The sequence below is a fragment of the Phyllobates terribilis genome, unplaced genomic scaffold, assembly GCF_046119375.1.
Source record: "Phyllobates terribilis strain yellow unplaced genomic scaffold, ASM4611937v1 Scaffold_9__5_contigs__length_417890890, whole genome shotgun sequence".
NCBI classification, from domain to species: Eukaryota; Metazoa; Chordata; class Amphibia; order Anura; family Dendrobatidae; genus Phyllobates; species Phyllobates terribilis.
The window spans coordinates 175,486,249-175,510,297 of record NW_027362769.1 but is presented as its reverse complement, the minus strand read 5'-3'; the positions used below and the strand labels follow the sequence as shown (position 1 = coordinate 175,510,297).

The window sequence follows — 24,049 nt, the reverse complement described above, 5'->3', positions numbered from 1 at the left end:
CTGTAATGGTATCAAAGAGACCACCTGAAGTTGAGTCCAAGTCTGCTAAAGCCCCAGGAGGAAGCACCTCTCACTGTACCGGAGGAGCCTAAAGAAGCAGTAATACATACCGAATTAGGAGATTTCCCGGCAGATTGGCCCCAAATAGGAGGAGCAGTGATAATACCTGTGATCCCCTTCTTACAAAAGCCAGAAGACCCTCCACAGCAAGAAGAACCTGCTCAAGAAGAATCCCCGGAAGAAGTATCCCCGGTTGGAGCAGAGCAAGAAGGCCCAGCCAATGGTACACTTGCCAGTCCTATGGAGAGGTTAAGGCAGTTTTACAATCTACCCACACATAGAACTGACAGGGTAACAAACACAGATACCATCCACACTCCCGAACTACGCAGATCAACACGTAGCACCAAAGGCCAGGCCCCTGTCAGGTTTAGCGAATAAGCAGAAATACTTACGGCATAAATAGTTGCCCTTGGGATATGTTATTACTGTAAAATTTTCATGTATTCATTTATTGTTGTGTTTTGCCTTGCTTATCGACAATATAGGTGACATGGACACTTTTCTATTGTAATTAGTTACCCGTAAGGGTATATATAAAAAGACTCTGTGGCTGATGACTGTGAGCAGCCCAAAAACTGTTCATGTACATAATTGCACCCCCTGGAGTGCCTTATAACTGACCACTGAACAAAAACCCGTTTGGCGTGGCGGAAGACGTAGTCCATCACCTGGATCACCTATGCCCTGCAGCCACCCCTAGGGCCTACGTGGAGGGTTTGCGGACGGGTCCCTCATGCTACCATTTACTTTTGGTGAAAAGGACACCAGATTACGGGACTTGCTGTAACCATATTGTTATTATTGTAAATGTTAATGTTATTGTTGTAACCTTTGTTTTATAAAATGCTTCAGCTCAGGAGTACTGAGTTTTACTAGGGGGGAATGTGGCGCCCTGCTGCGCATGGTGCCACAGAACCCAGAAGGGTGCATGGATGGATTTCTCCACAAGAGGCCCTCACTACATGCAAACACCTCCACCTTCCACCTCATACCAGCAGAGGGAGCCCTGATAGGGATATATAAAGGGAAGGTGGAGCCAGGCAGTTGAGTTCTAGTTAGTCTTCAGTTCAGTTCAGTCTACAGAGGAGTTACAGTGTGCTCTGAAGAAGAGAGCATCACGCAGGCTGCTGTGTGAGGCAAGCTAGGCCTCCAGCAGCACTGAAGCCTAGTGAGGGCCCCGAGCGTGGCCGAAGGTGAGAGGAAGGAAGGAGTGATAAAAAGGGGGCAGAGGAGCACACCAGGCTCACCCCAGTATATATACCGGACACCGGGTCCGAGCCTACAGGGACCCTTTACACCCAGTAGGGATAACCGGAATCCCAGGAGGACTACAAGTCCCTGGCAAACCTGAAGCTAGACACATATAGGACCAGGAACCACGAAGGCCCCGACGTCCAGGGAAAGTGGTTACCAACCGGAGGTTCTACTTCAGAGCAACAGGTGGAGTAAAAGCAGGACACATAAGCTAGGCCCAGTTGCAGGCTGGCCAGGAGCTTACACAGAGGCAGACAAGGATCAGGAGGCCTTATATCCGCTCCCTGGGGAGAAGTCCAAAAGTGCGCCCTTCGCCTGGAGTACCCTGGACCGTATCTAACAGCTGTACCAGTAAAGGTAATGAAGCAAAACCCCCTGTCTCTGTCCGTTACTCCGGCTGCGCCATCGTTCTTCCCCTGCACTACAACGCCCAGCGCACTTTCCACCATCTATCTACACTGCCCTGAGGCCCGCTCCACCTGAAGGGAGCTGTACCATCTTTAGCTGCCTTGACACCTGCCTCAGAGGACTGCTGCAGCGCTGGTGACCTTCACCAGACACCACAGGTGGCGTCACGAATTCTCTGAACTGTTATTAGTATTTGATACCCCTTTGTACACTGACCGCCCTGGGCCAGCCACTGTGATATACTACCCCGAATAGTAAGGCCCCAGGGGGCGAGTCAAATGGGCAAACACTCAGCAGATGAGGTTTAATATAGATAAATGCAGAGTAATGCACCGAGGACAGAGTAATCCTATTGCTGAATATACATTATATGGGAGTATACTCGGGACTACAGAGCAGGTGACGGATGGGGGATTCTGGTTACAAGTAAGCAGAGCAGCAGCACTCAATGTCAGGCAGCAGCCGCAAAAGCAAATAAGATTTTAGAATCTATAAAAAGAGAAATAAAATCCCGCGATGAGAGGTTGATAAAGTTGAGCTTGTTTAGCTTAGAAAAACGACGCCTCAGAGGGGATCTCACTACATGTATAAATATATATGTGTGGTCAGTGCAGAGGACGGCACAGGACTTATTCCTTCCATAGTAAGGACCAGGGGGCTCATTACGGGGGGGAAGAAAGGCAAATCCGGCAGCTAAACAGGAAAGGGTTCTTTACAGTCAGAGCAGTCAGACGGTGGAATGACGACCACAAGAGGTAGTGATGACCGACACTATAACAGCTTTATACAGGGGCCGACACTATAACAGCTTTATACAGGGGCCGACACTATAACAGCTTTATACAAGGGCTGACACTATAACAGCTTTATACAGGGGCCGACACTATAACAGCTTTATACAAGGGCTGACACTATAACAGCTTTATACAGGGGTCGACACTATAACAGCTTTATACAGGAGCCGACACTATAACAAGGGTAGGACGATTTCCTCGATACACATAACATTGGGGGTTACAGGTAAATTAGACTCAATATTACACCTATAGTAGTACACTTAGTACGGTAATAGTAATTACATAACTAGTAATATAATTAGGATGATCCGGGGGTCTAGGACTCATCGCCTTTTCTTGGAGTCAAGAAGGAATTTTTTCCTGTGACACCAATTGTCTGAATGTGTCCGGGGGTTTTACCTTCTTCTGGATCAACAGATTTAGGCAAAGGGATTTTAGTAATACCATTATTAGAATCACAAGAGTAATACAAAATATTACACTAATTAAAAAAAATAAATTATAAACAGGTACATTTTTAATTGTAATATTGCAGCAATAATAAAAATGGTAATAATAATAGTAATACATTGTGAGGCCGAGTCCCAGTTAGTTAGTAAGTTGGTGCAGTGTTAGTGTAGGGAGGACAATTGGGGGAGGAAAGTTGAAGTTGATCGACCGAGGTCTTTATTCCACCTACGTTACTATGTTACATTACATTTCACAATGATTCAGCAGCAAATGACAAAAATCATAACTCCCTGACATTTTCTTATCATGGGTGTGATTACTTTTACAAATAGGAGTGAGGGGCTCGGAGGGGCCGTCATCATTTGCCCCTTATTATTGCTGCTTGCTCTAATGACTTCTGACTGTCAGACGCCCTCATAAACAAAAGTGGAAAAGTGATAAAATACAATAAACTTCATCCCAGACAAGACGCCTTCAAGCCTGAATGAGCCCCTTGCCCCTAAACACATTGATGTCTGATAGGGGCCGACAATGACAGATGACAATGAGGTGATGGACCAGTATTGGGAGGGCGGTATCACTTTAAATCCTCTTCATGTCAACGGAGACCCTCTCCTTCTCAGTAACCAGACCCCTACTAGGGACATATCTGACATAATAGAACAGGGTTTGCTGTGTAAAACAGTCGATGGTAATATAAAATGCTTTTCTGTCTCTTGGGAGGCTCTGGCAGCAGTTCTGTCCTCCATGCTTTACACTGCAGGTTGGTTGTGCATCAGCATGAGCTCAATAAGAAGTCAGTGCATAGAGCGCGGATTTTCATTAAAGTAAGGAAATAATGATTATGAACGACAAGTAACTAACCTGCCCATGAAAACGATAATATTATCAGGAAAGTGCTGCACATAGACCAAAGAGAGGGGCAGCATTAAAGGGGTGGGCATCCAGAATTAAAGGAGCATTAAAGTGGCTTTACAACGCTTTTAAATCACTTTGGACCCCATTTCTTATGATTATTCAGGGTCCCATCAGTCAGTCCCCCAGTGATTATGAGAACAGAGGTCTAAAAGTTACAAGAATAAATGGAGCCGAGGCGCGCATGTGCAACCACCGCTCTAGGCGATGTGTATGGGAGGCGTCCTCGCGCATGCGCATTACCGCATTCATCGACCCATAGAAGTGAATGGAGAGATGGAAGAGCATGCTGCATTCACACAGTGGATTTGGGTCCCTTGTTCTTATGATCAGACCCCCAGAGACAATAATAAATCATTTTATTTATATAGCGCCAACATATTCCTCAGCACTTTACAACTACGTACTGCAGAGATCGTATACGTTTCCTCTATTCTGTGGATGTTAGAAGCATTTTTATAACTCTATTCCGTAAATATGAGCATCCGTGGGGTTTGTTTCAGTGCAGACCCCCTCGCTGTAGAGCCTGGACTTGGTGCGGTGCCGGCCCCTGTATCAGGAGGAATCCGGCTCTCCAGCCCATCACTCCCATCATGGCTCATTCCTCCGCCCTGGTTACATTAACAGCAGTGATGGCCGCCTGTCAGCACTTCACACTCACTGTATGATAGCTGGAAAGGTCAGCGGAGACCTGGTACCAAAGGCAGCGCTGCCAACTATCTGCCAAGTCAGAGGCGTCTGGGTAACTCCAAGACCCAGCAATCACAGGCTGGGGAAAGTTTATGGAAAGCTGGGGGGGCAACCAACAGAAAGGTGCATGAAGAAGCAGCTAATTCCTACTGTGCCCCCCCATTATTGCAATCGTCATTTTACAGGACTGCATGCTATTACACTCTCAACCTGCAGAGGGCGTAGCTGCAGAGGATGCTGAGGTGCATTCAGGCCCCTGTATCACATATACATATAACATTTCTTAAAGGGGTATTACAGATTCATTTTCCAGACATCTGCTCACTGCATTTTACTAGGAATGTCCATTACCTAATCAGACAGTGAAGGGTTCAATGCCCGTTACTAGCAGGGGTGCAAATGTGGGTGCCGGTCCCTGCTGTATGGGTGGGGGGGGCCTGTTCCTCAGACACCAGTTTTATAATGGCACAGGGTAAGAGGGGCATGGTACAGCCTTTGCAAAAACGACGTGTTTCGGGGACCTCCAAGGGTTAATATAAAATAAGAAAGACATGTGAATAAACATATGCCCCATTGAATAGGCTGATCCCCTCCACCCAAGTAACACATGCAAGATGTAGATCAAAGCCCTGGAGAAACTGGCCCATAGCAGAGGTCTCTGCGCACAATTTCCACCGTCCAAACCGCGCATAGTTTGCTCCATGAACTAACAGGACGCGGCTCAGTAAAAGTGTCACTTGACATCTCCGCACACCTAGAGCTTTAATGGCGCCCCGCCGCTCGCAGCTGCCTCGCCGAGGAAGCTCATTAACCTTGAAGTCTGTGACTTTTCAACTCCTGCTACATTTTCACAGCCCCTTTTAGGAATTTGGGGGGAAAAAAGAAAAAAAAAAAAAAAAAAGAAAGAAAAGACCATTGGGATCATAGAAGAAAACATGAGATGTTTCTACCACCGCCTCGTAGGGTTTAATAGGACGGGTCACGTGCAGGGAAGGAACTTGTGAACCAGCAAATCAAATTAGGCAATGAAGTAAAATAATCCAAGATGTTGGAAAGGGGCCCAAGATCGACATAACTCTGCAGCGATCCCCACTAGGGCCGTGAATCGCGTCGGGTAGAATGAAACATACCCCGGTGAAGTCATCGCCTACGCCGGCCGCTATTGTAGAGAACAAAGCCCGAAAGATTGGTCTTTAGTAATAAAATGAACCCAAAAATGTAAAGCAAAACACACAAAAAAAATGAAGAAAAAAAGATTTGCGGATAATAGAAAACAAAAAATGAAACAATTACTAAAAAAAAATAAAAGTTAATAAAAAGTTACATAAAAAGGAATAAAATCACAAAATTCAAAACAAGAATAAGAATATACAAAAGGAAAAACATTCAATGTCAAAAGATACAATAATATAATAATAATAATAATAATAATAATAATAAAAAGAAACATCATAAAAAAAAATATACAGATAACAGAAAGGAAAGGAAATTATAGTAAAATTAGGATACAACATCGCTCCCGTCGGCCGCTATTATGGAGAACATTGCCCTCTAAGAAATATTTGTCTTTAATAATATAATAAATAAAATGTGTAAAATAAACATAAAAAAATCACAAAATTCTGATAATAGAAAATAAAACATAATCACTAAAAATATAATATTTAATAAAAAGTAAAAAGAATAAAATTACAAAATGCAAAACAAACAAGAACGTGAATATGCCAAAGGCAAAACGTTTCATGTCAAAAGATACAATAATAAAAAAAGAAACAGGAAAAAAATTCAGATAATAGAAAGAAAAAAAACATTATACAAAAAGGAAATTATAGTAAAACTAGGAAACAATGAAAATACATAAAAGCGGTAAAATAACAAAGTGAAAATGATACATTTAAAATGAAATAAAAAAAAAATAGTAAAATAAAAAATACTAAAGAAATAAAGATGGAGAGGTAACTGATTCCAGCGTGAGTCACATATCCCCGGATAGAATAATGGGCTATGGAAACTCACGCCGGAGCCGTTTCCCCAGATGTTTAAGCTGTTTTTGCTCAGGATTTTTTTCTCCGCCATCTCGAGCCAATTCCCAGCGTGATTACAGTGTAATCCTGCTATTAATGGGTATTTTTCGCTTGCATTACCTGCATAGAATTAGCTAATTTGTGCTGGAGCTGGTTATGAGGAGATTTTCCACAAGGTGGGTGTTGGGGGTCCGTATAAATATGTCCTGCGTTACCCAGCAGCAAAATCAGCACCAAATGGTGGAAAGTCCACAGAATATGCAGTCATACCCTGAAAATCCGGGACCTAATTGCATGATATGAACCTGGGCCCCATGATCTACCATGTGCCAAGAGTCTATGCGGCAGAAGGCCTTTTTGCACGATCTATACCCAAGGGAGCATTGCTGTACATTATAATGCAGTTTTTTTTTATCCCCTAAGGCCATATTCTCACATGCTGCATTTTTTCTGCAGGTTTCTGCACCAAAATACACAATGGTAATCTGCTCTGATTATTGCATTTTTGCTGCATTTTTTGCATCACTTTCTGGTCTGGATTTGAAACAGAAATTCTTAGCGCAGAAACTCTGGGATTCTGCATTCAAAAGTATAACTGCATTTTTACATGACATTTTTTTCAGGTTGCTCAATGAAATCTGTAGAGAAAAAAAGCACCAAAAAATGAACAATTCAACAGTGTCAGTCGGCAGGCGTTTTCTTAAGAGCATGTTCACATTGCTTGAGCTGTAACACAGCAGGATTTGCACATAAAACAAAGCAGTGGAAAAAAAACCTCAGTATTAATGCTACATGGGAACAAAGCCTAAAAGTAACTTATGAAGGTTTCATACGATAACAGCATAATGTACAGCTCAGTGCTCTGGATCCAATGGGCAGCTTTACCATCTCTCCAGGAACATCCAGGCTTCATTAATAAATAGGGAGCTCTGGACTTCAGGAAAAGTCAGCGAGTCTCCCAGGCCATTATTCTTCCCCCCTGGCATCAGCACGTTGCCACATGAGTACCCAAGAAGTATGAGTTTCTGCAGCTATACTACATCTCCACTATTGTCCTATTGTCCCAGCGCTGATATACTGAACCACCATTGCCATTAGCGCTCCTGCTCTGCTACATCAATCTTCACTGCTCCAGCTCTGCTACATCAGTCTTCACTGTTCCTACTCTGCTACATCATTCTTCACTGTTCTAGCACTGCAACTTAATTTTTTGCTGTTCCACTCAGCTATATCGGTCTTCTCTGCGCCAGATCTTTACAGTTCCAACTTAACTACAACACTCTATGCTGTTACAACTCTGCTATATTAGTCTATGGGGTTCCAGCTCTGCTACATCAGTCTCTGCTGTTCTAGCTCTACTACACCAGTTCATCATCTCCTCTTCAGCCCATTACATCGCAGCACCACTTCACCCCATCCGCACTGTTCTGCACCACCGCCACCCTTGTGTTCTGTTCAGGAATTGCTCATCTGGTCCAGGGTTTTTAGGATGCAGATCACTAGGTGAGACACAACACAAATCTCCTAGTCCTCGTCGAACCTGCCGGAAAATGCCTGTAAACAAGTAACGCTGTGGGAAATATGAGTGGAGGGTCATGGCTTTATACAAGGGTTGTGGATAGAGCTGGAGTCTGCCTGCAACATGCAAAGTGAGGATAACTTTGTGCCCTCCGGCTCAATTACCACCATTAGTGTTGTGGTTTGGACGTCTGTACAACACATGAACAGCGCAAAACAAGCGCCCCACCATGACCGGACCGTCCACTTATGCCTGGGGTTACTATCATCCCAAGCGCTTCCAATGTACACCTAACGGTCTCTGACAGTCAGGACATGTTGGGAGTTGTAGTTCTTTGCTTCCCCCATTAACCCCCAGTGGTAACGCGTCTTGGGGCCTTTGTCTGGACACAGAACTTTCTGTGACTCCAGCAGCAGGAGACGAGGTCCGGTCTCCAGTCGCTGCTCTACACAAATCTGTTTCACTTGGTGTCCGTCCAATAAAACGTCCGGGGAAGAGGAAGAACGTCGTCCATGACTGGATCTCTACAGGCCGCTCTGTCAGTCCACACAGAACCCATTACAAATCTGGACGGCAAAAATAAGAAGAGGAAATCGCCCCAGAAATCGCCCCGGAAATCGCCCCAGAAATCGCCCCAGAAATCGCTGCTGGATGCAATGAGATGATGGGAAAAGCGTAAAGAGGAGCGATCGCCAAAGCAAGAGATGAGATCGCGGAAATCAGGATGAGAGAGGAGTTCTGATTGGTTGCTCTTAAGAACTGAGCTACTTGTACTTTGTATCTAATTCTGCTAGGAATTCCTCTGTCTGCTGAGCCATGTATCTAATTCTATCCTGTGTGATACTGAGCTGAGCTGTGTATCTAATCCTATCCTGTGTGATACTGAGATGAGCTGTGTATCTAATCCTATCCTGTGTGATACTGTCTGCTGAGCCGTGTATCTAATCCTATCCTGTGTGATACTGAGCTGAGCTGTGTATCTAATCCTATCCTGTGTGATACTGTCTGCTGAGCCGTGTATCTAATCCTATCATGTGATGAGGTCTGCTGAGCTGTGTATGTAATCCTATCCTGTGTGATACTGTCTGCTGAGCAGTGTATCTAATCCTATCCTGTGTGATACTGTCTGCTGAGCTGTGTATCTAATCCTATCCTGTGTGATACTGAGCTGAGCTGTGTATATAATCCTATCCTGTGTGATACTGTCTGCTGAGCTGTGTATCTAATCCTATCCTGTGTGATACTGTCTGCTGAGCTGTGTATCTAATCCTATCCTGTGTGATACTGTCTGCTGAGCTGTGTATCTAATCCTATCCTGTGTGATACTGAGCTGAGCCGTGTATCTAATCCTCTCCTGTGTGATACTGTCTGCTGAGCCGTGTATCTAATCCTATCCTGTGTGATACTGTCTGCTGAGCTGTGTATCTAATCCTATCCTGTGTGATACTGTCTGCTGAGCCGTGTATCTAATCCTATCCTGTGTGATACCGTCTGCTGAGCTGTGTATCTAATCCTGTCCTGTGTGATACTGTCTGCTGAGCTGTGTATCTAATCCTATCCTGTGTGATACTGTCTGCTGAGCTGTGTATCTAATCCTATCCTGTGTGATACTGTCTGCTGAGCTGTGTATCTAATCCTATCCTGCGTGATACTGTCTGCTGAGCCGTGTATCTAATCCTATCATGTGATGAGGTCTGCTCAGCTAAGCCTATGGTCACAAAATCTTTCTCAAAAACTGCTTCAAAAACTTTTTCAAATAACTTCTATGGGAAATCCGCTTTGCTGTTTAAACGAGGAGGTTTTTTTTTTTTTTGTTCTAGTTTTTTTTTACAAACAAGTTTTTGAACAATGCTGCTTGGAAGAAAAAAAGTGCTCGTCCCGTCTCTGAAGGGTCCAATCAAAGCTTTCAAATCAACTGTCCAATCAAAAGACCAGAAAACACTTCAGGAAAAAAACCTCTTCCATAATTCACAGAACTGTTTCAGGGAAAAGTAAAAACTTCCGCAAAAACGCAGATTCCGCTTGAAAAATTTGTTGTTTTTGAACACCTCAAAAATCTCTGTGTGAATATAGCCAAAGCCTATCATGTGGGGGTTCTCCGCCTGCATACTGTATTGTCAGTTTTCTCTTTGCAGTCTGCCCCCGGGTCACCAGGAGCAAGAGGACGGCTTTATATAACTTATATTTCAATTTAAGAGCAAAAATGATAAATATTTAAAATGAGAAACAAATTTTAGAAGGTAGAATTTCCCAGTGACCTCCTCCTCTAGTGTCCTCCACCTGAAGGTCCAGCTTTCCTTGAGGCAGGAGGTAAATTAATACAATGATCGCTAATTATCTCACATGTTCCCGGCTAAGGAAATCATTAGCGAGGGAGCAAATACAAAAGAAAAACATTTTATATTAAAGAGACAGTGATTATTTTTAAGAATCAACACATTAGGTCTGCAGTCGCCAATGAATATATATAAACTCATATACACACAAATATATATACAGTACAGACCAAAAGTTTGGACACACCTTCTCATTTAAAGATTTTTCTGTATTTTCGTGACTTTGAAAATTGTACATTCACACTGAAGGCACCAAAACTATGAATTATCACATGTGGAATTATATACTTAACAAAAAAGTGTGAAACAACTGAAAATATGTCTTATATTCTAGGTTCTTCAAAGTAGCCACCTTTTGCTTTGAGGACTGCTTTGCACACTCTTGGCATTCTCTTGATGAGCTTCAAGAGGTAGTCACCGGAAATGGTCTTCACTTCACAGGTGTGCCCTGTCAGGTTTAATAAGCGGGATTTCTTGCCTTATAAATGGGGTTGGGACCATCAGTTGTGTTGTTCAGAAGTCTGGTGGATACACAGCTGATAGTCCTACTGAATAGACTGTTAGAATTTGTATTATGGCAAGAAAAAAGCAGCTAAGTAAAGAAAAACGAGTGGCCATCATTACTGTAAGAAATGAAGGTCAGTCAGTGCGAAAAATTGGGCAAACTTTGAAAGTGTCCCCAAGTGCAGTTGAAAAAACCATCAAGCGCTACAAAGAAACTGGCTCACATGAGGACCGCCCCAGGAAAGGAAGACCAAGAGTCACCTCTGCTTCTGAGGCTAAGTTTATCCGAGTCACCAGCCTCAGAAATCGCAGGTTAACAGCAGCTCAGATTAGAGACCAGGTCAATGCCACACAGAGTTCTAGCAGCAGACACATCTCTACAACAACTGTTAAGAGGAGACTTTGTGCAGCAGGCCTTCATGGTAAAATAGCTGCTAGGAAACCACTGCTAAGGACAGGCAACAAGCAGAAGAGACTTGTTTGGGCTAAAGAACACAAGGAATGGACATTAGACCAGTGGAAATCTGTGCTTTGTTCTGATGAGTCCAAATTTGAGATCTTTGGTTCCAACCACCGTGTCTTTGTGCGATGCAGAAAAGGTGAACGGATGGACTCTACATGCCTGGTTCCCACCGTGAAGCATGGAGGAGGAGGTGTGATGGTGTGGGGGTGCTTTGCTGGTGACACTGTTGGGGATTTATTCAAAATTGAAGGCATACTGAACCAGCATGGCTACCACAGCATCTTGCAGCGGCATGCTATTCCATCCGGTTTGCGTTTAGTTGGACCATCATTTATTTTTCAACAGGACAATGACCCCAAACACACCTCCAGGCTGTGAAGGGCTATTTGACCAAGAAGGAGAGTGATGGGGTGCTACGCCAGATGACCTGGCCTCCACAGTCACCAGACCTGAACCCAATCGAGATGGTTTGGGGTGAGCTGGACCGCAGAGTGAAGGCAAAAGGGCCAACAAGTGCTAAGCATCTCTGGGAACTCCTTCAAGATTGTTGGAAGACCATTTCCGGTGACTACCTCTTGAAGCTCATCAAGAGAATGCCAAGAGTGTGCAAAGCAGTCATCAAAGCAAAAGGTGGCTACTTTGAAGAACCTAGAATATAAGACATATTTTCAGTTGTTTCACACTTTTTTGTGAAAAATATTACAGCTGCATCAACTGTCATTGCATATTTATCCCACCCCTTCTTGTTGTCCCTCCCATGCTTAGCTTGGCTGGAAGTCCCTCCCACTAGGAAATGTTTGAATCAAACACTTGTTGCGAAGTATCATGATCCTAGATTTAATGATCTACAGAAAGATATTTAGATGCAATTTGCATTAAAATTACCCCTAATTTCCTATTCATACTCATAATCCAATTACATTAATGCATAAATATATTAAAAGTGGTGTTTCCATTTAAAACTAATCATAGAATGTAAGAGATGTTGCAAAGCCAATGACTTAAGCTGATGCTTTTTTCATTTAACAAAATGTCGCTCTTTAAAAAAAAAAAAAAGGTGGACAGTCTGTAGTGTTTCATTACTAAATGTATTTTAGTTTTGCTGTGATTAAGAAAATTGTGGTAAAGAAGCTAAATAAAAGACAAGAAATACAAGTTGAACAAATATCAAGGAAATCAGAAATAAAGAGGAACAATATAACAGTGCTAGCTTTTAATGTGAAAAACCGCCATGGGCACCATAATGGTGCCATCACAAATGAAAAAGCAAGATAATTTATAATAAGAAACATACTGTATATTTAAGATATATTTAAGAAATGAGAAAGATACTGCATATTTGTAAGATAAGTTATTACCAATATGTAAAAACAAATTTTGCAAATTCCCATAAGTCCTGAGTAAGTTCGTCCATCCGGTTGACTGTAATTATTGGATGTGTTCCAGCCCTTGGCTTCAGCTTTCAGGTAGAAGCATATTAGCATTGCAGATAAACGCAGAATAATCTAACTACTAACCAGACCAATAAAGGATTCCGGACACAGCACAGGGATAAATATATTTTCATGCTGCACTTACAGCGCTAAGCAACTATCACATCCAGCTGACATACAGGAGATAGCAGGGGATCAGAGGTGCCAGTGTGATGGCTCAGTGATGGGCACAGAATGGGAATACAGCAATAATGGGACAAATAAAAACAACATTGACAAAATGCCACCAGAGGAAGCAAATGAAATGATGGAAGCTATTAGTTGCAGAAGTTAAGATCTCTGCTAGCTGGCAGTGTGGCTGAATCTATGAACAGATCTAAAATTACACGATAGAGGCTGCGCTTAAAACTCAGTGAAATCCACATCACATGAATGGAAATAAAGTTTCCGCATCGTAAAATTTTCTTTTTTTTTTGTGGGCTGGGCAGAAGCAAATCCGTTGAAAATCTAAGATGCCGTCTGCCATGGGTCTAAACCTCGTGTGAATTTGCTGGAGATCTGCTTCATTCCAAGAGCAGAAACCTGAGGGTACAGCCTTTTAATCCAAAATGTGAACATATCCTAATACGCCTTACAGCTGGAGGTCTGTTACAATTGTATCCAGTCTAGACTTCAGGCTGATACATTGTAACAAACTGTCATGGAAAGAACTGTGACATTTCTCTCACAGGAGTCCCTTTGGTTTATAATCCCACTTTCTATACAAGATGTGGCCCAAAAGTTCACCGAACCCTCAGGCGTAAATCCTGCAATTGGGCAAAGCCAGGTAAAATGACCCAGCTGGAAGCAAGACCACAAAATAGGAAATGGTGGGGGAAGCATGTAGAGGAAAGCAACCTACGTGCACCATGGCGGATCACAGCACCACGCAGACTTCACCGTCTTACATCTGTTCCTACTTTGGAAACTTTTTCTACTTTTTGGAGCCAGACGAGGCTGGAAGAAACCCAACCCCTCCAGAAAACAATAGTCACCAGAAGATGCCACAGCTGGAGATGGCGTGGTGGGCGCTGAGACAGTTAAAAGTCTTCTGATACAAAGTGCCCCAGGACGGATCCGTCACTCACTGATGCCCCTTCTGTGCTGACCTCTCACCTTCCAGACTGACCACAAGGGAACCATGAGGACTATACAGGGAAGGTCGTGCCATGACGAGCCCCTCCTGACCCCAGCAACTTGACTCCTAGGAGGACAATATAAGGGGCTGGAGGCATCCAGGGTATAAACTCCATTAGTTGTATCCTGATGACTTCACATAACTGAGTATGACCAGTGGGGAGGGAGGAAACTTCATCTTCAGTAAACTCCCCAAACTACTGCCAAGTCATCCAGGACATACACGCAAATTAATACAAACACTCGAGGCATCATTATACTTCTCAGCTCTGGTTAGATAATAATTAGAGGAACCCAAATAAAAAAAATATTTTAATTTTTGTTGCAAACCTTTAGCTACAGTTTTTGCATAGAGGTGAAGAACAACTATAAAATAAAAAAATAGCAAATGTTTTACTCGCAAAATGGTTTTCATATACACTGGATGTGACTACGCCGCATCCCCTCTAAATAGCAAAATGAAGGAGTGAAGGTCAGCTCTAGCAAAGCAGCTGCAATACCAGACACAGCCACTACTAAATGTATGGTGCTGCACCTGGTAAAGAGTGGGCATGCTGGAGGAGTGCGGCCCCTTTAAAGGGTCAGTCCCATCAGTATAAGTTATCATCTATCCAAATGATAGGTAATAACCAGTGGAGGTTCAACCAATGGGACCCACTGTTCCCAAGAATGGGGCTCAGAAATGCCCTGCTGAAAAGGAGCGGCGGTCATCACTTATGGATTTATTGCCTATGGGAGAGCCAGAAATAGACAAGAACAGCGCTGTATAGGATTGTCTTAAAGTCCCACAGAATATGCATGGAGTGGGGGTGGAGCAGGGAATATATATATATATATACTGCATATATATATATACACCCGCTGATTACAGGGAGCAGCAGACGTCTGTATTTAGGATGACACCAGAGGCTCACAGAATGGAGGGCACGGTGCCTGCCGGAGACGCTGCCAAGAGGGGCGCGGTGCGTAGAGCCAGCATGGGGCCGCTATTGTACTGTATTGTATCCTGGCCAATATTTACAGTAAGAAAAGCAAACCAGCGAGAAAAGGGTTAAAGAGACATTTTTTATTTTTATTTAACCGCATTTGAACTTGTCAGGACGATTTTACTACAAACATTAGGGCTATGGCTGAATAGATCCTGGTACAAGAATAAAAATAATACCGGCTGTGAAGCCACATGCAAATTAGCCTTGAAGTGCATTGGGGGAGTGTCAATATACTAGAATGACATCAGCCCGCCCCCAATGCATGTGGCATCAAAGCTCAATTTCAAAGCATTTTCACACCAGATCACTACAAGACAGGTAACATTTATATTGTTGTACTAGGACCTTCCACTGGTAATAGTAATGCTCCAGATGTAACTCAGGATCAGTAATGTATGTACACAGTGACTGCACCAGCAGAATAGTGAGTGCAGCTCTGGAGTATAATACAGGATGTAACTCAGGATCAGTAATGTAATGTATGTATACAGTGACTGCACCAGCAGAATAGTGAGTGCAGCTCTGGAGTATAATACAGGATGTAACTCAGGATCAGTAATGTAATGTATGTACACAGTGACTGCACCAGCAGAATAGTGAGTGCAGCTCTGGAGTATAATACAGGATGTAACTCAGGATCAGTAATGTAATGTATGTACACAGTGACTGCACCAGCAGAATAGTGAGTGCAGCTCTGGAGTATAATACAGGATGTAACTCAGGATCAGTAATGTAATGTATGTACACAGTGACTGCACCAGCAGAATAGTGAGTGCAGCTCTGGAGTATAATACAGGATGTAACTCAGGATCAGTAATGTATGTACACAGTGACTGCACCAGCAGAATAGTGAGTGCAGCTCTGGAGTATAATACAGGATGTAACTCAGGATCAGTAATGTAATGTATGTATACAGTGACTGCACCAGCAGAATAGTGAGTGCAGCTCTGGAGTATAATACAGGATGTAACTCAGGATCAGTAATGTAATGTATGTACACAGTGACTGCACCAGCAGAATAGTGAGTGCAGCTCTGGAGTATAATACAGGATGTAACTCAGGATCAGTAATGTAATGTATGTACACAGTGACTGCACCAGCAGAATAGTGAGTGCAGCTCTGGAGTATAAAACAGGATGTAACTCAGGATCAGTACAGGATCAGTAATGTAATGTATGTACACAGTGACTGCACCAGCAGAATAGTGAGTGCAGCTCTGAAGTATAATACAGGATGTAACTCAGGATCAGTAATGTAATGTATGTACACAGTGACTGCACCAGCAGAATAGTGAGTACAGCTCTGGAGTATAATACAGGATGTAACTCAGGATCAGTAATGTAATGTATGTACAGTGACTGCATCAGAAGAATAGTGAGTGCAGCTCTGGAGTATAATACAGGATGTAACTCAGGATCAGTAATGTAATGTATGTATACAGTGACTGCACCAGCAGAATAGTGAGTGCAGCTCTGAAGTATAATACAGGATGTAAGTCAGGATCAGTAATGTAATGTATGTACACAGTGACTGCACCAGCAGAATAGTGAGTGCAGCTCTGGAGTATAATACAGGATGTAACTCAGGATCAGTAATGTAATGTATATATACAGTGACTGCACCAGCAGAATAGTGAGTGCAGCTCTGGAGTATAATACAGGATGTAACTCAGGATCAGTAATGTAATGTATGTATACAGTGACTGCACCAGCAGAATAGTGAGTGCAGCTCTGGAGTATAATACAGGATGTAACTCAGGATCAGTAATGTAATGTATGTACACAGTGACTGCACCAGCAGAATAGTGAGTGCAGCTCTGGAGTATAATACAGGATGTAACTCAGGATCAGTAATGTAATGTATGTACACAGTGACTGCACCAGCAGAATAGTGAGTGCAGCTCTGGAGTATAATACAGGATGTAACTCAGGATCAGTAATGTAATGTATGTACACAGTGACTGCACCAGCAGAATAGTGAGTGCAGCTCTGGAGTATAATACAGGATGTAACTCAGGATCAGTAATGTAATGTATGTACACAGTGACTGCACCAGCAGAATAGTGAGTGCAGCTCTGGAGTATAATACAGGATGTAACTCAGGATCAGTAATGTAATGTATGTATACAGTGACTGCACCAGCAGAATAGTGAGTGCAGCTCTGAAGTATAATACAGGATGTAAGTCAGGATCAGTAATGTAATGTATGTACACAGTGACTGCACCAGCAGAATAGTGAGTGCAGCTCTGGAGTATAATACAGGATGTAACTCAGGATCAGTAATGTAATGTATGTACACAGTGACTGCACCAGCAGAATAGTGAGTGCAGCTCTGGAGTATAATACAGGATGTAACTCAGGATCAGTAATGTAATGTATATATACAGTGACTGCACCAGCAGAATAGTGAGTGCAGCTCTGGAGTATAATACAGGATGTAACTCAGGATCAGTAATGTAATGTATGTACACAGTGACTGCACCAGCAGAATAGTGAGTGCAGCTCTGGAGTATAATACAGGATGTAACTCAGGATCAGTAATGTAATGTATGTACACAGTGACTGCACCAGCAGAATAGTGAGTGCAGCTCTGGAGTATAATACAGGATGTAACTCAGGATCAGTACAGGATCAGTAATGTAATGTATGTACACAGTGACTGCACCAGCAGAATAGTGAGTGCAGCTCTGAAGTATAATACAGGATGTAACTCAGGATCAGTAATGTAATGTATGTACACAGTGACTGAACCAGCAGAATAGTGAGTACAGCTCTGGAGTATAATACAGGATGTAACTCAGGATCAGTAATGTAATGTATGTACACAGTGACTGAACCAGCAGAATAGTGAGTGCAGCTCTGGAGTATAATACAGGATGTAACTCAGGATCAGTAATGTAATGTATGTACACAGTGACTGCACCAGCAGAATAGTGAGTGCAGCTCTGGAGTATAATACAGGATGTAACTCAGGATCAGTACAGGATCAGTAATGTAATGTATGTACACAGTGACTGCCCCAGCAGAATAGTGAGTGCAGCTCTGGAGTATAATACAGGATGTAACTCAGGATCAGTAATGTAATGTATGTACACAGTGACTGCCCCAGCAGAATAGTGAGTGCAGCTCTGGAGTATAATACAGGATATAACTCAGGATCAGTAATGTATGTACACAGTGACTGCACCAGCAGAATAGTGAGTGCAGCTCTGGAGTATAATACAGGATGTAACTCAGGATCAGTAATGTAATGTATGTACACAGTGACTGCACCAGCAGAATAGTGAGTGCAGCTCTGGAGTATAATACAGGATGTAGCTCAGGATCAGTAATGTAATGTATGTATACAGTGACTGCACCAGCAGAATAGTGAGTGCAGCTCTGGAGTATAATACAGGATGTAACTCAGGATCAGTAATGTAATGTATGTATACAGTGACTGCACCAGCAGAATAGTGAGTGCAGCTCTGGAGTATAATACAGGATGTAACTCAGGATCAGTAATGTAATGTATGTACACAGTGACTGCACCAGCAGAATAGTGAGTGCAGCTCTGGAGTATAATACAGGATGTAACTCAGGATCAGTAATGTAATGTATGTACACAGTGACTGCACCAGCAGAATAGTGAGTGCAGCTCTGGAGTATAATACAGGATGTAACTCAGGATCAGTAATGTAATGTATGTACACAGTGACTGCACCAGCAGAATAGTGAGTGCAGCTCTGGAGTATAATACAGGATGTAACTCAGGATCAGTAATGTAATGTATGTACACAGTGACTGCACCAGCAGAATAGTGAGTGCAGCTCTGGAGTATAATACAGGAGGTAACTCAGGATCAGTAATGTAATGTATGTACACAGTGACTGCACCAGCAGAATAGTGAGTGCAGCTCTGGGGTATAATACAGGATGTAACTCAGGATCAGTAATGTAATGTATGTACATAGTGACTGCACCAGCAGAATAGTGAGTGCAGCTCTGGAGTATAATACAGGATGTAACTCAGGATCAGTAATGTGATGTATGTACACAGTGACTGCACCAACAGAATAGTGAGTGCAGCTCTGAGGTATAATACAGGATGTAACTCAGGATCAGTAATGTAATGTATGTACACAGTGACTGCACCAGCAGAATAGTGAGTGCAGCTCTGGGGTATAATACAGGATGTAACTCAGGATCAGTAATGTAATGTATGTACATAGTGACTGCACCAGCAGAATAGTGAGTGCAGCTCTGGAGTATAATACAGGATGTAACTCAGGATCAGTAATGTGATGTATGTACACAGTGACTGCACCAGCAGAATAGTGAGTGCAGCTCTGAGGTATAATACAGGATGTAACTCAGGATCAGTAATGTAATGTATGTACACAGTGACTGCACCAGCAGAATAGTGAGTGCAGCTCTGGGGTATAATACAGGATGTAACTCAGGATCAGTAATGTAATGTATGTACATAGTGACTGCACCAGCAGAATAGTGAGTGCAGCTCTGGAGTATAATACAGGATGTAACTCAGGATCAGTAATGTGATGTATGTACACAGTGACTGCACCAGCAGAATAGTGAGTGCAGCTCTGAGGTATAATACAGGATGTAACTCAGGATCAGTAATGTAATGTATGTACACAGTGACTGCACCAGCAGAATAGTGAGTGCAGCTCTGGGGTATAATACAGGATGTAACTCAGGATCAGTAATGTAATGTATGTACATATTGACTGCACCAGCAGAATAGTGAGTGCAGCTCTGGAGTATAATACAGGATGTAACTCAGGATCAGTAATGTGATGTATGTACACAGTGACTGCACCAGCAGAATAGTGAGCGCAGCTCTGGAGTATAATACAGGATTGAATCTGAATAATTTTTGCATATGTTATTGCTTTTTTTCCTTTAATTGTAATGTTTGAGTTTTTTAACAACATATACAACCAAAATTTGTTTTGAAGATTAGAATATAGAGTGCAGCTCTAACGGAAGATAGGATAGTCGGAGGTACCGATGAATGCTACATTGCAGTAACGTACAAACAGATACAACTATAATTGACAAATCCATTCATAGTTCTCAGGTTTTCTGAATCAGATCTCTGCTTTCTCTTCTATAACTGAGTCTTCCAGACTTCTGGATTGTATCAGTCTGTTCTGCAGGAGGAGGAGAACTACTTGATGCCATGATGTGTTTGTCTTTATGCCGTGCTGTGAGCTGCGCGCACATTATATGTCACGACAGGCAACTTTATTACAATGTACCTGTGTTTATCTGCTTGGACTTCTGGGATATGCAAGAGACAGACTATTACATGGCACTGCAGAACCCTGCATCTGCGGTAATGTTATTGTAAATGTACAAGACAGACACTACAACCTGCTTTATCTGCACTATGACTGCAAAACTGTCCATACAGGGGCAGACATATGACCGGTGCAACCTATGGAGCCGCACAGGGACCCATATACTGAGCTTGCACAGGGACCTCTTCTGTCTGTGTCCGCCTGGACAGTACATATCAGACTTCTGCATTAGTTGCCTATGGATGTAAATTTACAAGACAGACACTACAGACTACTCTATCTGCACTATTGACTTATTGCTACAGAGATGTGAATGGAGGATACACTACAGAACACCCCATCTGCACAAGTAGTCCACAGCCATATAATTTACAAGACAGGAACTACAGACTGCTCCATCTGCACTACCGGTCTATAGCTGCACAGATTTGCTTGCATGATACACAAAAGAACACCCTATCTGCACTAATAATCCGCGGTCACGCAATTTATACGACCAGCATATCATCTGCATCATTGGGTTATAGCTGTAAATGGCAGACACCGCAGAACACTCCATCTGTATTAACGCTCTGCAGCACTACAGAGACACTGTGGAATACTCCAACTGCATCGGTCCAAGGCTATAAAGCTGTAAATGCATTAGAGCGATGCCAAAGAGTACTCCATCAGCACCACCAACAGCACAAAGCTCTGCTGTGAATGCTTGCATTTTTCACCATTATGTGACCAGTAGAGGGCACTCTGCGTATTTGAGGAGGAGGATGTAGCTGCTGCGTGGTTTTCATTCTGCCTTAAACCACCAACCCCACAATGGACCTGCACCCTACACATGGACCTGCACCCTACACATGGACCTGACGCCCTACACATGGACCTGACGCCCTACACATGGACCTGACGCCCTACACATGGACCTGACGCCCTACACATGGACCTGACGCCCTACACATGGACCTGACGCCCTACACATGGACCTGACGCCCTACACATGGACCTGACGCCCTACACATGGACCTGCGCCCTACACATGGACCTGCGCCGTACACATGGACCTGGCGCCCTACACATGGACCTGCGCCCTACACATGGACCTGCGCCCTACACATGGACCTGGCGCCCTACACATGGGCCTGGCGCCCTACACATGGGCCTGGCACTCTACACATGGACCTGAGCCCTACACACGGACCTGAGCCCTACACACGGACCTGCGCCTTACACACGGACCTGACGCCCTACACATGGACCTGCGCCCTACACATGGACCTGCGCCCTACACATGGACCTGGCGCCCTACACATGGGCCTGGCGCCCTACACATGGGCCTGGCACTCTACACATGGACCTGAGCCCTACACACGGACCTGAGCCCTACACACGGACCTGCGCCTTACACACGGACCTGGAGCCCTACACACGGACCTGACGCCCTACACACAGACCTGCGTCTTTATAGCCCTCCTTCATTATCTTTACGCCTCACAATGTGTATGATTCCTTAGCGCCTCCTGTGCATATCTGGGCGGTAATAATGTGAAACGTGGTGCCCACCCAATACTGGGTCGTGAGTCGTATGATGCAATGTTACTGCCATTCCTTACACTGCTCCCTATAGGCACACCTCCTTAGGAGCCAGCGTCCACTGTGTGATCCAATGCATTGTTATAGGGGGCGCTCTACCTCCACTGAAATGTGAGCCCTATCCCTCCCATACCAGTGGGGTAACTATAAGGAGGCAGAGGATGAAGGTCCCAAATGGAGAAAGCAGTGGCCACACGGCCATCACTCCTGGTGGGACGGAGGACCCAAGAACCCAATTCTTGAGATAGGCTGTAATCCCAGGTATTCCTGAAAATATACCATAGTTGTCTATAGTGGGAATATAGGAACCTGCAAGAACCAAGGAGCATTCTGTCCTGATAGTGTTAATAATGAGCGAATAAATACACAAAGAGGAAAAAAAAAGTTTTGCAGATGTATAAAAATTCAATGGTGCAAAAAAAAATAAAAATAAAAAGGAGGTGCAATTCAGGAACAATGGCTGAAGCGAAGCGAGGAGGGGGGTGGGGGGTGGGAGAGGGGTAGGGGGCTCCCATAAAGGAGTCTTATAACCTATGGAACAGATTTCATCTAATGTAATGCAGATCTCTCTCCAGTCTGGCAATGAACCAGATACTCTCTCCCCCATGGCCCACCATACTCTCTCCCCCATGGCCCACCATACTCTCTCCCCCATGGCCCACCATACTGTCTCCCCCATGGCCCACCATACTGTCTCCCCCATGGCCCACCATACTCTCTCCCCCATGGCCCACCATACTCTCTATCCACTGACCCGGGATTCTCTCTATCCACTGACACGGGATACTCTCTATCCACTGACATGGGATACTCTATCCATTGACCCGGGATACTCTCTATCCACTGACCCGGGATACTCTCTATCCACTGACCCGGGATACTCTCTATCCACTGACCCGGGATACTCTCTATCCACTGACCCGGGATACTCTCTATCCACTGACCCGGGATACTCTCTATCCACTGACCCGGGATACTCTCTATCCACTGACCCGGGATACTCTCTATCCACTGACCCGGGATACTCTCTATCCACTGACCCGGGATACTCTCCATCCACTGACCCGGAATACTCTCTAGCCACTGACCCGGGATACTCTCTAGCCACTGACCCGGGATACTCTCTAGCCACTGACCCGGAATACTCTCTAGCCACTGACCCGGAATACTCTCTAGCCACTGACCCGGAATACTCTCCATCCACTGACCCGGGATACTCTCCATCCACTGACCCGGGATACTCTCCATCCACTGACCCGGGATACTCTCTATCCACTGACCCGGGATACTCTCTAGCCACTGACCCGGGATACTCTCTAGCCACTGACCCGGGATACTCTCCATCCACTGACCCGGGATACTCTCCATCCACTGACCCGGGATACTCTCCATCCACTGACCCGGGATACTCTCCATCCACTGACCCGGGATACTCTCCATCCACTGACCCGGGATACTCTCCATCCACTGACCCGGGATACTCTCTATCCACTGACCCGGGATACTCTCTATCCACTGACCCGGGATACTCTCTATCCACTGACCCGGGATACTCTCCAGCCACTGACCCGGGATACTCTCCAGCCACTGACCCGGGATACTCTCTATCCACTGACCCGGGATACTCTCTATCCACTGACCCGGGATACTCTCCATCCACTGACCCGGGATACTCTCCATCCACTGACCCGGGATACTCTCTATCCACTGACCCGGGATACTCTCTCTCTATCCACTGACCCGGGATACTCTCTCTCTATCCACTGACCCGGGATACTCTCTCTCTATCCACTGACCCGGGATACTCTCCATCCTATAGCACCTGATTCTTCACTCTTTTGCACAACAAACTTATCTGAATAGTCACATTTAACGTTTTTAGTTCAGTTTTGATACTGAAAATAAAATGGTGGAAGATGCGGGTAACATATGACACAATAAAGACTATGTTAGTAGCCTCTGACCTTGGCAGTCCAGCTTGTGTGACACTATAACTCCTAGCAGCCTGCAGTTGTCAGGGTATGCTGGGAATTGCAGTTCAACAACTAGATGGCGGCAGGTTGCAGAATAAGGTCTATACCCTTATCAGAGGCCCCCAGCATTGAGCACAGACTCAGACTGAAATGCAGAAGTGCATGC

General features: G+C 44.2%; 1 protein-coding gene across 12 annotated transcripts in view; it reads right to left on the bottom strand.

The window, feature by feature from the left end:
• Positions 1 to 24,049, bottom strand: part of TNS1 (tensin 1) — a 608,032-nt gene that overhangs the window by 476,638 nt on the left and 107,345 nt on the right. The gene's annotated exons all lie outside the window — the stretch shown is intronic.